The 15,291-nt window shown below is 34.6% G+C and overlaps 1 long non-coding RNA gene across 18 annotated transcripts; it reads left to right on the top strand.

Moving 5' to 3' along the window:
* Positions 1-3,370: 3,370 nt before the first annotated feature.
* LOC130731227 (uncharacterized) lies at positions 3,371-14,590 on the top strand. Of its 18 annotated transcripts, none has more exons than XR_009016611.1 (19): positions 3,373-3,991; positions 4,375-4,420; positions 4,768-4,880; positions 7,628-7,681; positions 7,776-7,870; positions 8,048-8,213; positions 8,486-8,536; positions 8,615-8,684; positions 8,768-8,974; positions 9,128-9,221; positions 9,538-9,706; positions 9,795-9,888; positions 11,089-11,161; positions 11,262-11,341; positions 11,560-11,678; positions 12,418-12,483; positions 12,642-12,689; positions 13,062-13,146; positions 13,960-14,589. It is a non-coding gene; the product is annotated as an uncharacterized LOC130731227 (long non-coding RNA). The 18 variants fall into 18 exon arrangements; XR_009016612.1 differs by having other exon boundaries at positions 13,083-13,146; positions 13,960-14,588; XR_009016606.1 differs by having other exon boundaries at positions 3,371-3,991; positions 9,511-9,706; positions 12,418-12,689; positions 13,960-14,590.
* The last annotated feature ends 701 nt before the right edge of the window (positions 14,591-15,291 follow it).

The following is a 15,291-nucleotide window of genomic DNA, read 5'->3' as shown; positions in this document are numbered from 1 at the left end:
GCTATAAAAAATTATAGACTATATACGTACTAATTCATTTGTTACTCTGTAAATTAATTTTTATATTAGTTTCAATATAAAATTATTTACATTACATGTAATTAAACTATTCATGTTCGTGTAATGAACATATGAAATTCGAAATTATGTATATTAATATTTTCTAGTTCCAATATGACATATTTTACTATAAAATGTTCATACTTTTATATATTGATACTAACTCTAAAAATTATTTTAAAAATTACGATAAAACGAACTTTAATTATATTAAAATGTATTTTTCTATTCATTTAAACTTAAAAGTATTTTCAGGTTCAATGTACCTCCCGTGGGAGTTTTTTACCTGTAATTTGAAAAAAAAAAGAGTGAAAGAAACTAAATATTTACTATAAAATTTTCATATAATACACACATGTTTTACTCCAAAAGTTATTTTAAAATTTACGAAAATTAAAATAAACCTAATTACATAAAAAATCTTTTTCAGCTCCCCAATTGAGTTAAAATCAGAAAACTTAATAGCATCACTGACAGACACAGTAAAAAAAAGGAAGCACCAAACTGTAAAAAAGAGATACTACACTTCAACATTCAACCTTTACCATGTTCCTAACATGGGGTGAATAATTCATCATATAAAAGTGTCACGTCAATAATCTGCCTCAAAGAATTGTTTATCGCATTAGTATCTATGATAGTTCTTAATCTTCTCAGTCCATTTCAGTGGCAGCTAACATTCTTGATAAACTTCATTGGCTAATTTCACTTAACATAATGAGTCTATTTTTCTTGTAGAGCTAATGTTCTTGCATATTTGGATGTAATGTTGTAACATCTCTTCCTTGAAATGCCGGAAAGTATGGCATTCGACGACCAATTCCCAAGCTTCTTACATTGCTCTATGGACTAAGCATGCCTCTTTCCAGTGACAACCTAAACAATAAATTAAACATGATTATCATCATTCGAATTTTGATATAAAATGTTAAAGTACAATTAGAATAATAGCTCAAGCATTGCATAGAAAATGACTTAGTCATGGAAAGTACCAAAGTGAAAATACATAACATTCTAATGAATTTTTCAAACTTAAGAGATATATACTAATAGATTCAGACTTACATTTGCAGACATATCCTTCATTCATTACTTTTTAAAGCCTGCTTGTGAATCACTCATCACCAAAATTCACAAAGACCTCTGACAAATGTTTTCATAAACTAAATGTAAATAGTTACACGCTTTCAAGTTGTTGGAGAAGGTCACTGCAACACTTCTTATTAGAATTGAAACCTATTCATTAATATTTGTAAACTTTAACTAAATTGGCTCACCATATGTTCACCAAAATGCCAAGAAAAGAAGAGGATTGAAGAGAAAGAAGCAAAGTTTAAGAGAATCACTTAGCTATTCCTCCCTCGAGTTCCAAGAGTGAATTGAAATGATGAAGAAAAAAAATCCACTCGTTTAACCTACTCACTATATTACAGAGAATTGAATAAGATAATGAGAATAAGAATGCAGAACAAATGGATTTTGGGGTTGGGATGACTTTAGGGTCTTCTGCAACCAACCAACAGGCATTGATACACTTTAAAACTTAATACCACTGTAGTTAAAATTAGAATGATAATATAGTCAGATAAAGAATTAACTTGAAGATCAATGATAAAAGAGAAAATTATATTTTCTAACGCAACCTATATAGGCACCCATAGATTAAATCAGGATAGAGAAGCAAGCATTAGAGGAAAATGAAACCTGTAGAAGGAAGTCAGAAGCATTCTAATTTTCTCCATCAAACTCATCATTATCTGCACCAGAAAGTTGACTTAGAAAGTCCTACAAATAAAAAAGATAGATATAAGTCCCAAAACTAATCAGCAATAAGGCTAGGGAAAATGCAGATATTTTAGTTTGAATTACAGCAGCAGTGTGCATGAAATGAGTACTTAGAAAAGTTCATAAAGGCTCTAGAAAATCTAGCTCTATTTGAGTTCATGATGCTTCTAACACAGGATTTGAGGAAACAAATATGCTCCACAACTTCTCTACACAAAATTGAAACTGTATTCTTACATTGATCTATGGAGTATGCCTTCCTCTTTTCAATGACTCCATTAAAAGGTTTCCAACAACCTGTACAATAACTAAAGACATTAGCATAATGAATGAAAACATATCATCAACGTGCATGCTGAGTGAAGAGATAGAAAGGTGGGAAATACTATTTGGACCGATATATCAATGTTAAAGAATCTAGATTCACTATAAGAACAATTATGTAGAATATTACCAACATTAACTTCATGTTGATGCTTCACATTTGCCACTGTGTAGAAATCAACTGTAGGTTCTGGATTCTGCACTCAAAGTCAGGCTTCATCAGAACAAAACCAAAACTTTCAACATCATAATCTATAATATTCAATACATATGCTTCTCTTCCAAATTCTTATGAATATATAAGCTAAGCCAGTACACAATCCAAATAGAAAGAAGACATGAATGGAAGCTAGAAGAAATCAATATATACAAATTAAAGATTTGGTTTATCAGAGAGGGGGGTTGCGAACCTTTGTGCCAGATTTGTGGCGACCAAGGTCAGGTTATGGGTCTCACCAGAACCCAGTCCTTGGAAGGATTTCGAGCTCTTCAGCATACGTTAGAACGAAAATCAATGGGGTTTCTAGGCAGAGAAGAGGAAGAGATCGTTGGGCTCAGATGGGGGAAAAATTGGTGTGGAAAGAACTCTGAAATCTTCTCAACCGATAAAAAGGCCCTGAAGGAGGGGTTTTGGAAGCGGATGGCATAGGATTTGAAGCGGCTGTGGTGGTGTCGTGTAGGGGTTGTTCATGATTAGAGAACAACAGCAAATGGACTTGAATAGAAAAAGAAGATGGTCGAAATCCTGGGTTATTCCAAAGGGTTGGCATTTATGAGAAAGGGATTGATAACATTTGCATTTGAAATTTTTGAATTTTCAAATTCAAAACAAAAGTAAGTGGCATTGGTAACTGAGGTGCAACTCATGAGACTGGAACACTTCGTGATAGACACGGCAATGGATAAATTCTAGAATTTGAAATTGGAAAAATATAATTAATTGGATACATGGGGATGAGGGGAGAGAACTGGATTTAAAATTTCTAAAATTAAAGAGGGTCAGAAAATTTGCTTCTGAATAGGTGAGGAGATGCATTGGGAATTTTCAATTGGTTTAGTAAATCATTAAATGAAGTTTTAAAAAAAAAGAGGGTCTTAATTTTGTATTTCAAATAAGAAATTTGAAAGAAAAGTAGGTAGGCCCCATTAGTAATTGAAATTCTAGGTATTGCAGATTATTAATTGGTCTTGGAGAAAGAAATAGGAAGATTGATATTTTCACACATGCTTTAGAAGTGATAGTGGGTATGAAATCATTTGATTGGCTACAATTGTTGTAAAAAAACTCGTGGAACGTGCGCATAGTAGAAGATGGAAGAACCTTAGAGGATGGATGGATTTAATGAGGCTTTGGGTGGGAGAGAGAAAAATAAGAATGAGATAGAGAGAGAATGAGTTCTTAATAATGAAGGAAGATAGTGTGTGAGAGAATGGTGAGTGGAGCATGATAAAAAAACAGAAAAAAAGAAGGAAATGCCACGTGTACAGTAAAAAGGAGATAAGAGCTTGTAGAATGCCATGTGGAATTCCACTAAGTCTAAGATTGCATGAGAGAGCAGAATGCTTGTGGTTGCGACACATCAGCATTTGGTCCTTTGAACCTTTACTCTTTTAATGGTATTATTGATTGATTGATTGATTGATACCCTACAGTCACTCACACACCACTCCAATTTCACCCCCAATTTCAAGAACGATGATGATAATATAGCCGTTGGTTGTGGCGCGAAGAAGAATCAACAGAGGGATACGGTTAGGGTTTCCAAGATTTTCAACATTGTCTGTCACATACGCTTCTGCTTCTTCTGTGCTTGGTTTTCGGGTTAGGGTTTTTCTTTCTTTCTTTCTTGTTCCTTCTTCTATCCGGCGATTACTGATTATTCAAACTTGTTCCACTGTTTCTTTCTTTCTTACCTAGCTAAATATGATGCATTTAGTTACTTTAGATGATCTACAAAATTATCTAACATGTTGGTTTGGTCAATTTTATTACTTTAATCTTACACTTCTATATAAATTTTTTAATCATTATAAAGAACTGTAATATACGGTCCTCAGAAAGTTTATTCCCCTCTTAATATGCAAGAATTTAATCTAATAGATTTATTGTTTTAGCATTATCTCATTTGAGGTGGGAACAAGATAAAATTTTAAATTCTTGTTTAAAGATTTCCTTTGTTAATTTCGCACTTCATATGTACGCAGGGGCATGCTGGGGAAGCTATTACATATGGATCTCTTCTTCTTAAAGGTTAGTTTGTGTTTTTTGTGTTCTCCATTTTATAACTAAATATTTGGTACATCATAGCATCTGACTTGCTTTTAAAGATGAATTAGACACAAAACCTTAATTAGGATACTATTGATACGCTGGGTGCATGTGTGTGTAAGAACTAGAATAGGTAATAGATAGGCCTGATCCAAGAAAATATCTATAGTACATTCGGTGGTTTAGGCAATTGGTTGGGCCTTAATTAGAGATCATATGTTGGCTTAGAAATGAATTGCCAGAAGTCATTAATTTGAAATTAATTAGATGTGATTGATTCTGGTTTTACTAATTGCTAATGTTGTTTGCTAAACCCCTTATGCTACCAGTTCTGGATGCTTGTCTTATAGCCTGGAAGACAAAATTGTAGTGTATGTAGTGGCCCCATTGATGCCACCGGAAATGCTCGATTTCATGAGGATCAAAATTTGGTTCATTTTTGGTATGGGTTCCCTCATTTACAAAATTTACATGTCAGTCTCATTTGCTCAATAGGATCATATACCTATTTATTTTATGTGAAGATAAAGTTAGATGAGTGCAAGAATTTCACAAGAGAATTGATATGAATTTTTGAGGTTCTTCATGACAGTGATCACTATGAAATTGTGCATGATATTGGTTCGGGAAATTATTGGGATAGCTAGGCTCATGGTAAATCATGTGAATGATGACCCCAAAGTCGTGAGATTGCTAATCGATTATGGACCCTTGTTGCCTTTCTGCTTTTTATCTTTTCGGATAAAGATAATTTGAGAGCTTACCCTTTTGACGGAAATCATCGATACAAGTCCCTAAAACGAGATGGTTAATCATGTGAACGATGACCCTAAAATCGGGAGAATACTAATTTTGATTATAGACCCTTGTTGACTTTATGCTTTTTATCTTTTCGGTTAATGATAATTTGAAGGCTGACCCTTTTGACGGAAATCATCGATGCGAGTACCTAAAACAAGATGGTTAATCATGTGAACGATGACCCGAAAGTTGCAAGAATGTTAATTCTGATTATGGACCCTTGTTGCCTTTTGGATTAATGATAATTTGAGGGCTGACCCTTTTGATGGAAATCATCAATGCGAGTTCCTAAAATGGGATGGTAAATCATGTGAACAATGACCCTTAAGTCGTGAGAATGAAAATTCTGATTATGGACCCTTGTTTGCCTTTCAGATAATGATAGTTTGAGGGTTGACCATTTTGACGGAAATCATCAATGGGAGTCCCTAAAATGAGATGGTTAATCATGTGAACAATGAACCTTAAGTCGCGAGAATGAAAATTTTGATTATGGACCCTTGTTGCCTTTCGGATTAATGGTAATTTGAGGGCTGACCCTTTTGATGGAAATCATCAATGCGAGTTCCTAAAATGGGATGGTAAATCATGTGAACAATGACCCTTAAGTCGCGAGAATGAAAATTATGATTATGGACCCTTGTTGCCTTTCGGATAATGATAGTTTGAGGGTTGACCATTTTGACGGAAATCATCAATGGGAGTCCCTAAAATGAGATGGTTAATCATGTGAACAATGACCCTTAAGTCGCGAGAATGAAAATTTTGATTATGGACCCTTGTTGCCTTTCGGATAATGATAGTTTGAGGGTTGACCCTTTTGACAGAAATCACCAATGGGAGTCCCTAAAATGAGATGGTTCATCATGTGAACAATGACCCTAAAGTCGCGAGAATGCTAATTCTGATTATGGACCCTTGTTGCCTTTTGGATAATGATACTTTGAGGGCTGACCCCTTTGATGGAAATCATCAATGCGAGTTCCTAAAACGAGATGGTAAATCATGTGAACAATGACCCTTAAGTCACGAGAATGCAAATTCTGATTATGGACCCTTGTTGCCTTTCGGATAATGATAGTTTGAGGGTTGACTCTTTTGACGGAAATTATCAATGAGAGTCCCTAAAATGAGATGGTTAGTAAATTATGTGAACAATGACCCTTAAGTCGTGAGAATGCAAATTCTGATTATGGACACTTGTTGCCTTTCGGATAATGATAGTTTGAGGGTTGACCCTTTTGACGAAAATCATCAATGGGAGTCTCTAAAATGAGATGGTTAATCATGTGAACAATGACCCTAAAGTCGCGAAAATGCTATTCTGATTATGGACCCTTGATGCCTTTCGGATAATGATAATTTGAGGGATGACACTTTTGATGGAAATCATCCTTGTTTCCTTTCGGATAATGATAATTTGATGGTTGACCCTTTTGACGGAAATCATCAATGCGAGTCCCTAAAACGAGATGGTTAATCAAGCAAACAATGACCCTAAAGTCGCGAGAATGCTAATTCTGATTATGGACCCTTGTTGTTGCCTTTCGGATAACGATAATTTGAGGGTTGATCCTTTTCATGGAAATCATCAATGTGAGTTCCTAAAACGAGATGGGAAATCATGTGAACAATGACCCTTAAGTCGTGAGAATTCAAATTCTGATTATGGGACCCTTGTCGACTTTCGGATAATGATAATTTGAAGGTTGGCCCTTTTGATGGAAATCATCAATGCGAGTCCCTAAAACGAGATGGTTAATCATGTGAACAATGACCCTAGAGTCTTGAGAATTCTAATTCTGTTTATGGACCCTTGTTGTCTTTCGGATAATGATAATTAGAGGAATGACACTTTTGATGGAAATCATCAATGCGAGTCCCTAAAACGAGATGGTTAATCATGTGAACATTAACCCTAAAGTCGCGAGAATGCTAATTTTGATTATCGACCCTTGTTTCCTTTCACACAATTGTAATTAGAAGGCTGACACCTTTGATTGAAATTATCAGTGCGAGTCCCTAAAAGGAGATGGTTAATCATGTGAACAATGACTTTCAAGTCTTGAGAATGTTATTTCTGGTTATGGACCCTTGTTGCCTTACGGATAATGATAATTTGAGGGCTGACCCTAAAAAGTTAAGACTAGAATTTGAAACCTTATTGAAACCTGACAATATCAAGACAACTTAAGACAAGAGAATTTGAAACCTTATATTTACCCCAAAACATTTGGTAATTGTAATGAATATGCTTCTGGAGGAGAGCTATTTGAGAAGATATGTAATGCAGGGGGTTAAGTGAGGATGTGGTTCGTCTCCGTTGCATTCATTCAGCTGTGTAGTGCTTCTGTATATGTCTTTAATGCCCACTATTTTATTCTGCAGACACGCTGCTTCTTCCAACAACTTATATCTGGTGTTAGTTATTGTCCTGCAATGGTACATGCATAGTTTTTACTTTTTCCGCAGTGTATTTTCTGCCCAGAAGATACATGTATGACTTGAGCTTCTCTATTTCTCTTTAATGAAGCAGGTATGCCATCGTGACTTGAAGTGGTAAAATACATTGTTGGATGGTAGTCCAGCTCCTCGTTTGGAAATTTCTGATTTTGGCTATTCAAATTAAAGGTAGTCTTCATTTACTGCTTTTTAATTTATTATGTGTCGAGTCCTTCAGATATGTAGGATCATCAATATCTTTGATTCTTTACTGTAATTCACTTTTGCTTTGACGGTTATTACATGCCTAGCTTTCTTATTCGCTGTTGTGTTCTATGAGTTTGATTTTTGAAAAATTTCTTTTAGAGTTGGTCAGTGTTTGTGCCTGGCAGAGAAAGTTTGATTGGTGTTAGCAAAATGATCCTTATACGGTTGGAGAACGTTGTTATGTGCTTCACTTTCTCCCCACACTCGCAGACATTTGCAGCACTATGACAGAGGGTGTCGCGGTCGCCAAGTTGTGGAAGATGAGGTCCGTTTCTCTTTCTGCTATGTGATTTCTTATTCTTGGGGGATTCTTATACATGGTTTTTCTTTGGGAAACTCTTATATTTGGTTAAAGTTTGGATTTTTACTTGTCGGCTTTTCTCAAAACGGCCTGTTTCCTTTTGATTCGGTTATGGTACAATTGGATTTGGAGGCAAAAATGTATCTTAAAAAAATTAAATACATTTTTTCGTGGTTTTGAATTTTGTTAACTATATTTTGATTTAACTGGCAATCGATGCATTCCCTACACTACAGATACAAGAGGTTCTTGTGATTAATGCCAGAAGGTTCACAGACTGCAGTTTGGTGAGTATATACTCCTGCTACTTTGTCGTGTATTATGAGACATAGATCCTAACTGCAGTGTTATTTACATATTTCTAGGATACGAGAATTCTATTGATGTACTTCAAATTTATATTGGTGATGATTGAATTGATGAGTATGCTTTAAGGTAAACAAATGTCTCACCTGTCAAGTATACTGTTATTATATGACTCATTTGTATATGTTGACTGACTGATATAATATAATCAGGTTTTCGTAGTGACACTTCAAGGGATTGGGATTCTTGTTTCTAGAGTTCCAAAGGAGACAAGCTTCCTACAAGTTCCTTGCAATATCCATTAGAGGCAAGCCCTGAAGAAGGTAAATGAATACGGTGCGGTAGAAATTTGGATGAATGAGAGAGTATGAAGAGCTTGTGCAAACAGCTGTGCATATTTTGTTTATGGCTTTCTTGAGGTGATGCTCTATTAAAACTAATACTACTTGTCAAATTTAAGATAACACTGTTTTACTTGTACGTGGATAGTAAGGTCATTCTTGGTCACATCATTTAACACTTCAGTTTTAGTACTGACAAATACAAATCTTCTCAAACACACACTGTTGCAGAGTTCCACTATGAAGGCTGCTGAATACTGACTCATATGGCAGTTTGAGGGGATTCCACCTTATCTGATTTGATGCAGAGTAGAGAGCTTCCAATGTTAGTAGTCTCTTTAAATAGCATGGCTAAAACTGGTTGTTTTGTTAATATTTTGGTATTCAATTTTCTAATTATGTTTATAGAAGTAAGATATACTGGGAAGGTGAGTTGTGGGGTGGGGGAGGGTAAAGAACACACTTATTTTTAGTCTTTAATCTGTGAGGATAATATGTTTCTTATTCTTTAACTATCTTCACTACGTTTCTAAAGCACTTAGTTAATGGTGGAGTTCTTTGTGAATTTGGTGATTCTATGGTATTTCATGATTGGTTAACTACTCTAGTATCAGACCTCTTGATGGTGCCACAAATTTCAGGTAGAAACATTGATTTTGGGTAAGATCAAAGACTTGACCAAGGGATTGGAAAGAGAAAATAGAATAATTCAAACAATTATGAGGCAGCTCTTATTTGCACTGGATGGTCTTCACTCAACTGGTATTGTGCATAGGGATATTAAGCCACAAAACATTATTTTCTATGAAGGTAAAGAATCTAAGATTCCATAACTTTGTCCAATGATAAAATGTCCTTCAAGCAAACTAAGCTCTTTTTTTTTAAATCATGGGATCAGGGTCTCGTATATTCAAAATCATTGATCTTGGAGCTGCTACTGATCTCCGAGTTGGCATCAACTACATTCCCAAAGAGTTTCTTTTGGATCCAAGGTATCTTCTTTGACAGAACTACTTCAGATAACCCGAATGACTTTTAACTTAATCAACTACTAAGTTTATGTTTCATGTTAAGAGACAAAATTGATTCCTTGATAGAAGCCTTTCATTTTTGTTTATTTATTTTTCAGTATTTTACCATGACGCAAATGAAATAACATACCAATCTTAGGTTGTGTCTGCACTCTAGATTTGACATATATATGACATTTATAGTTTTTAATCAAAGCATATAGTGTCTAGGCAGTTTAGCTTTCAGCGTATGCGGTTTGAATTGCTACCACGTTGTTATTTACATCCTGGTTCCTTTCGAGGTTGCGAATCAAAGTTGGGAGTATCACTAGAAGAGCGTTGTCACGTATTATGTTTAAAGAAAAATTTGGGACAATGAAAATAGAAGTTAGGAATATGAACACTATCATTAGAGAGAAGTTGGATTAGCTCCAATTATAGAAGGGGATTTTGGTATGTGTAGAGAAGTTCTGTTAAAGCAATTGCTATGGAGGGTAGTTAAATAGTTGGGGACATAGGGAAATTAAGGAAAACTATAGGTCAAACCATTAGGAAAGGTTTAGAAGTAAATGGTTTATCTTGAACTTAACATATGATAGGATATAATGGCACCTTCTAGGCACCACTTAATGGGAAAATGCATAATTGTTTTGTATTGATCATAGACGTTGGTAAAACTTTATGTACAACCTAAGTTGAATTGTTTCCCATGTACCGTATATGTGTAAATCAAATTAGTTTTATATCTAAATTTTCCTTTTCATTTCTAGAAGTACAGAACAGCTGATCCAGATTAATCACAACCAATCTGATTCTGTTTTTTTTTTTTTAGAGAAGGCAAGTGTTTGCATGTTATGTAAATATCATCATTTAGTAGATGTGAACCAGAACATCATAAGTCTGTCTTTTACCATAAAATGATGTTTCTTGCATCATTTTGAAATTTCGCCATTTCTCATATTTCAATGACATTTATATACATGCAGCCATGTTAGCAGTACATTCAATATATCCGCTTGACCTTTTTAGCCTAATGTTTCTTCCTAATCATTATATGCAATTATGTATTTACTTCTTTTAACTAGATGGAAAAGTCATTTAACAGCCTTAATGTCTTGCATGTTTGGATGATGACTTATGTGACTTCACAGACTAAATCTCTTACTTGCATATAATGATCAGTTATATGCGCCCACCACACTGGCACCTGCTCGGAACTTCTGGTTGTTGGGCTACAAGTCTGGAACAGAAGAGGGTGAGTGCCCTTTATTAATTCTAAAGAAACGGGGGATGATGAAGGCCCACCTGTCTTTTCAAATAAAGTTTCTTAATGTCTTATTCTCGCGAATTTGCAGATGGTTTTCTGTCTCCTTCAAGCTATTAGACAAGCAAGCTTGCGGTGCAGAGATAGCTTCAAATCTTGTTGATTTATTTGGTAATATTTCTCTCTTTCTCTTTTATTGGGACGTATAATTTTCATGATCACATGCAAATTAGGAGAGGTTCCTTAAAAGAGGTGATTTTTAGGTATAAGGCAACTTCATATTCCTAACTAATTTATGGAAAGAATAAATGGATAGAGATTGACGACATTAGGATACTGTAACCAATAGTTAGAATAGTTGTCATTAGACGGTGTTGAATAAATTGTAGGTGGGATGAGGTGCTGCCATGGAAGAGGAGGCAATCAGTAGTGGAAGGACAGAAATCGTGCTTGCTCTGGATAGAACTCACCGAAGATATCATCTGCAACGCCCATTCTTTATTTATCGGTTAGTCTTATTCTTGCATTCCTTCATTACCTCATTTTGGAATTTCATCATTTCTCATATTTTAATGACACATATAAACATGTAGCCTTGTTCACAGTCCATTCTATATATCCGTTTTACCCTTTTAGCCTAGTGTTTCTTCCTAATCATTATATGCAAAAATGTATGTGCTTTTTTAACTTCGCTTCCTGGAAAAGCTATGTATAACGTTTTCGTGCTTTAGTTGTTGATCTTGGTGTTATCTCTCTCTTGATTGTTTTGTTGATTCTTAGAATTATTGCTATTGTACTTACCTCAAATTTGGTGCCAGACAGTTTTTCTACTATGGTTCCTTTCCTTGCTGTTCTTGTGTCTTGGTTCACGCGCGCGTCTGTGTGTGAGAGAGAGAAAACATTTTCTGTTATGATCCAATGGTTGTGTCTGTGTGTGTCCAAATTGCCCTTATAAATTCTACAAGTACAGAACAGCTGATCCAGATAATTATACCCTCATTCAGTACATGTGAACCAGAACAAGCTCTCGTAGCTTCCAGAGATGATTAGTTGATTGAGAGAATGAGATGAGGAATAAGTATTGTGTATATTCCAATAAATAATTCAAACAATTAGAAATACCCTTATAATTTAAAGAAAAAGATAACCATAAGTTAGAAGATATAAGTGTTGTATATATTCTCATTGAATCCATCTATGCCTGACATCCCGCTATGGGCATGATGTGTCCCATTCTTCTGTTTCAGATATGCTGCACCAGAACAGTACAATATGAGCACACAAATCCCATATGTGTATCTTCAGCTCCAATTGTAAAACTGCACTGTTCCCAATCTCATGGCATGTTAAACATTTCTTATGAATGATCCATGGCTTTCGAAGATAAATAGCTTCCTTTATCTCGTAATAATATTTCCTGATGTTACTTATCATGGTTTTCTTGTTTCAAACAACGGAATTTGCTTGACAGATTTGTTATTTATAGTGCTGGACTGCTGGTCTAATCTTTCTTCAAATGGTGAGTATCAAATAGTGATGAATCTGATGGTTAGCTTCGGAACTAATTGGTCAATTTTCATAATAATTTTCCTATGATATTGCGTAAATTAATAATATAAACCATCTCATCAAAGATTTATGGACATTTGTAATTTTGAAGTTAAAATGAGTTTGGCAATGTATTTTACTCCCTTAGATTTGATTGTGTTGATCTATTCAAATATTTTATTTACTGAAAACTTTTCTACAAGCATTTCTTCAACCATACTGACTTTGAACTTTATCAACTCCTATGTTTCTTTTGTAAAATGCAAATGGTGTGTGTGTATGTAATATGTATCTATCTTTACATTCATGGTCTGTGATTCTCATACCTTTGCCATTTCAACAGGGTTTTTTTTTTGCTTAGCAGGCTTTTTTTGTGATTCTCTGGTTTTTGGGGTTCAGTGGTCCGATTCTTTTATCTCATTGTCTTGGTAATTGGAAATTGATTTTCTTTGTCTATCCTGATATCCTTCTCGTTAGTTTGCTATTTTCTACTAATATTCGGTTTATGTGCATCAACTTAGCATCTCCGGTAACCCTCTAGACTTCATTTTCTAATTTTTTCCCGTAAGCCCTTCACTTCTTGCACTTGTTTCCATTATCTGATCACACACGCAAGGGAGAGTTCAAGTTCTTCCTATTGAGAACCTGATTTAGAGAGCAAAAGAAAAGTAAACCGAATTGAATTCTGATATTGATATTCTTTCCGAATACAAGAGGTGCTCTCTTAATATATAGAGAGTGGGAGAAGCTTGCATAGCAAGCTGAATTCAGGAACTAATTCTAACTGACAGAACAGTTACAAAGAGTAAACTGACTCAGCAACTAACAACAGCTGGTAACATCCAGCTGGCACTATAACTAACTAACTAACTCTATTCTCTAATAGTCCCCCTCAAACTCAATGTGGGAGAGAAAGAGTAATCTCTTCGACCGCATTGAGTTTGTCTCTTACAGCCTCAAAACCGAGTTGGAGACAGTGCCTAAGTGAAAATATATGTTGGAGATGGTGCCTTAGTGAAAATATATGTCCAGGGCATGTGATACACAAACATTGCCTTGTTGAGAATCTTTTCTAGAACGTAAAAAAAGTCTAACTCCATGTGTTTTTTCTTTGTTGGCTTCTTGGTAGTTTTATTTCACTTTTTCATCTTTTGGTAGTCCTTATTCCTTGTTGAGCTTTTCTTGATCGTCTTTGTGCTAACCATTGTTTTGTCATTTGTTTATTTTCCATTTGACCTCAGGTTTGTGAAGTGTTTGAAGGGACTCCACAAGACCACTTTTAATCTCACACGTTGTTACATCTTCTAGTGTGGTTTTTTTTAGTGAAAAGGTGGAAAAGAGATAAGGAGTGAAACAAGAAAAGAGTGCTCAATAGAGAAAAAATCATAAAAAGTATGAAACAATTGTATTGGCGGGTGAGTGAGAAAATTAAAAAGAAAAAGTAAGATTCTCATGTTGAATATTCACTAGTTTTCCATTTTCCCCATTTAGTTAATTTTTCTTTCTTATTTTCTCCTTTTACAATTGTATTGTTTGTATTAGGAATTCTCATTGTAATTTTTCTTTTTAGATTGTATCTAGGATCAAATCTTTGTACTTTGTATTAGGATATAGTTTTGTACTTTTCTTTTTCTCTTGTAAGAGGACTTTGGAAATTCTTTGAGAACCTTTGGTTGATCCTTACTTATTTGCTTTGCTTGTTTGTGCATCATTAGAAATAGGATCTTTTGGATGATCCTCTAGGCTAGAAATAGGACCCTTTGGAGTGGTTCTTTAGTGGTGTTTTTTATTGCTTTTGTTTTTAGTGTTTCCTTTTGCTTTTTTGGCATTATATCTTCTTGTGATGGCAAGAAACAACTGTGGGTCTATAGAAAGTTTAGTTAAGGGCAAGAAACAAGGAAATATTAAAAAGAAAGGGGAAGATGGAGTTACATCCAACCTCCTTGTGAAAAAGAAAAGATTTATTTTGATTAGGTTAACATCTTACATGCGTTCATAGTTGAATGCTTACATATACTTTTTTCTAGTTATGATAGTTTTTTCCCCTGAGTATTTCGCTTATGTCCCCTTAGAGCTCCATAATAGGTGGACATCTATTGGAGAGTTTTTTTTCACACTAGTGACACTTTAGGTCTTAGTTCTTCATTTGATCTTAGTAGTTCTAGTAGTTGTTTGAAACTTGTATACTTTATTTTGAAAACTTTTTCAAAGTCTCTTATCAATTACTTTGGCCATTTAAGAACTATTTTTTTAAAAGAAGACAATTTTTTTGGTACCCCTTTAAAATTGAAGGGTTCCGTACCTTTTTTAATATTTTCTCCATAACAAACTTTTAAAATTTTACAATTTAGTCCTTTGTATGGTAAAAAATGAACTAAAGGGTATAGTTACCTCTTATTTTTCAGTGGACCGGAACAATCTCCTTAAAAGAAACATGTGCTTTATGTTGAATTCGCTACATGTTCATTTTATTTCGATCTTGTTCTTTTAAGACTATGTCATGCACTTTAGGGGGATCCAAGGACATAGTAAAAGTAAAAGCGTGAGTTTTCATGTTTTGACATTCTTCTTAG

This window comes from Lotus japonicus, chromosome 1 (assembly GCF_012489685.1).
Source record: "Lotus japonicus ecotype B-129 chromosome 1, LjGifu_v1.2".
In the NCBI taxonomy this organism is placed as follows: Eukaryota; Viridiplantae; Streptophyta; class Magnoliopsida; order Fabales; family Fabaceae; genus Lotus; species Lotus japonicus.
The sequence above is the reverse complement of the archived record's forward strand: the minus strand, read 5'-3'. Positions and strand labels throughout refer to the sequence as shown.